Raw genomic sequence first — 3119 nt, forward strand, 5'->3', positions numbered from 1 at the left:
ATTTGTGCCATATTTCGGCCATATTTTAACCATATATGTGCTATATTTTTGCCTCATCTGGGCCATATTTCGGCCATTTTTGTGCTATGTAATCGACGTTTTCCAGCATGGAAACGTTCAAAAATTTAACTTTCGAATTTCTCGAATTTATTATCACAATCGTGATTAGCAGGTCATTTCCAAGCGATCACGGCTATTTCCACGCCTCCAAGACGCATAGAAACAAAGTTGAGAAATCGACTATGTCCTGCGCGGAAACGTTCAAATATTTAACTTTTGAATTACCCCAATTAAATATCGTAATCGTGTTTAGCAGGTCATTTCCAAGCGATCGACACTATTTCCAACCTTCCAAATCCCATAATAGGTATGTTATGTAATCGACTGTTTCCTACTCTGAAACGTTCAAAAATGTAACTTTCGAATTTCTCGAATTTATTATCACAATCGTGATTAGCAGGTAATTTCCAAGCGATCACGGCTATTTCCACGCCACCAAGACGCATAGAAACAAAGTTATGAAATCGGCTGTTTCCTACGTTGAAACGTTCAAAAATTTAACTTTCGAATTACACCAATTAAATATCATAATCGTGTTTAGCAGGTCATTTCCAAGCGATCTACACTATTTCCACCCTTCCAAATCCCATAATAGCGATGTTATGTAGTCGACTGTTTCCTACGCTGAAACGTTCAAAAATGTAACTTTCGAATTTCTCGAATTTATTATCACAATCGTGATTAGCAGGTCATTTCCAAGCGATCACGGCTATTTCCACGCCTACAACGCCCATAGAAACAAAGTTATGTAATCGGCTGTTTCCTACGCTGAAACGTTCAAAAATGTAAATTTCGAAGTTTTCGAATTTATTATCACAATCGTGATTAGCAGGTCATTTCCAAGCGATCGACACTATTTCCAACCTTCCAAATCCCATAATAGGTATGTTATGTAATCGACTGTTTCCTACTCTGAAACGTTCATACGTCAGCCATATGTGTGTTGCATTTGAGCCAGATACGGGCCATATTTGTGCCATATTTCGGCCATATTTTAACCATATATGTGCTATATTTTTGCCTCATCTGGGCCATTTTTCGGCCATTTTTGTGCTATGTAATCGACGTTTTCCAGCATGGAAACGTTCAAAAATTTAACTTTCGAATTTCGCGAATTTATTATCACAATCGTGATTAGCAGGTCATTTCAAGCGATCTACATTATTTCCACCCTTCCAAATCCCATAATAGCGATGTTATGTAATCGACTGTTTCCTACGCTGAAACGTTCAAAAATTTAACTTTCGAATTACACCAATTAAATATCATAATCGTGTTTAGCAGGTCATATCCAAGCGATCTACACTATTTCCAACCTTCCAATTCTAATAATAGCAATGTTATGTAATCAAATGATTCCAGCACGGAAACGATCAAAAATTTTACTTTCGAATTACATAAATTAAATATCATAATCGTGTTTAGCAGGTCATTTCCAAGCGATCACGGCTATGTCCACGCCTACAACGCCCATAGAAACAAAGTTATGTAATCGGCTGTTTCCTACGTTGAAACGTTCAAAAATTTAAATTTCGAATTACACCAATTAATTATCATAATCGTGTTTAGCAGATCATTTACAAGCGATCTACACTATTTCCACCCTTCCAAATCCCATAATAGCTATGTTATGTGATCGACTGTTTCCTACGCTGAAACGTTCAAAAATTTAACTTTCGAAGTTTTCGAAATTTTTATCACAATCGTGATTAGCCGGTCATTTCCAAGCGATCTACACTATTTCCAACCTTCCAATTCTAATAATAGCAATGTTATGTAATCGACTGATTCCAGCACGGAAACGATCAAAAATTTAACTTTCGAATTACACCAATTAAATATCATAATCGTGTTTAGCAGGTCATTTCCAAGCGATCTACACTATTTCCAACCTTCCAAATCCCATAATAGCTATGTTATGTAATCGACTGATTCCAGCACGGAAACGATCAAAAATTTTACTTTCGAATTACAAAAATTAAATATCATAATCGTGATTAGCAGGTCATTTCCAAGCGATCACGGCTATTTCCACGCCTACAACGCCCATAGAAACAAAGTTATGTAATTGGCTGTTTCCTACGCTGAAACGTTCAAAAATGTAACTTTCGAAGTTTTCGAAATTTTTATCACAATCGTAATTAGCCGGTCATTTCCAAGCGATCTATACTATTTCCAACCTTCCAATTCTAATAATAGCAATGTTATGTAATCGACTGATTCCAGCACGGAAACGATCAAAAATTTTACTTTCGAATTACACAAATTAAATATCATAATCGTGTTTAGTAGGTCATTTCCAAGCGATCTACACTATTTCCACCCTTCCAAATCCCATAATAGCGATGTTATGTAATCGACTGTTTCCTACGCTGAAACGTTCAAAAATGTAACTTTCGACGTTTTCGAAATTTTTATCACAATCGTGATTAGCCGGTCATTTCCAAGCGATCTACACTATTTCCAACCTTCCAATTCTAATAATAGCAATGTTATGTAATCGACTGATTCCAGCACGGAAACGGTCAAAAAGTTAACTTTCGAATTACACCAATTAAATATCATAATCGTGTTTAGCAGGTCATTTCCAAGCGATCTACACTATTTCCACCCTTCCAAATCCCACAATAGCGATGTTATGTAATCGACTGTTTCCTACGCTGAAACGTTCAAAAATTTCACTTTCGAAGTTTTCGAAATTTTTATCACAATCGTGATTAGCCGGTCATTTCCAAGCGATCTACACTATTTCCAACCTTCCAATTCTAATAATAGCAATGTTATGTAATCGACTGATTCCAGCACGGAAACGGTCAAAAATTTAACTTTCGAATTACACCAATTAAATATCATAATCGTGTTTAGCAGGTCATTTCCAAGCGATCTACACTATTTCCAACCTTCCAAATCCCATAATAGCTATGTTATGTAATCGACTGTTCCTACGCTGAAACGTTCAAAAATTTAACTTTCGAATTTCTCGAATTTATTATCACAATCGTGATTAGCAGGTCATTTCCAAGCGATCACGGCTATTTCCACGCCTCCAAGACGCATAG

The sequence above is a fragment of the Cotesia typhae genome, unplaced genomic scaffold (assembly GCF_013202065.1).
Source record: "Cotesia typhae breed Kobodo isofemale line unplaced genomic scaffold, CoteBio_Ctyphae scaffold_70, whole genome shotgun sequence".
NCBI lineage: Eukaryota > Metazoa > Arthropoda > Insecta > Hymenoptera > Braconidae > Cotesia > Cotesia typhae.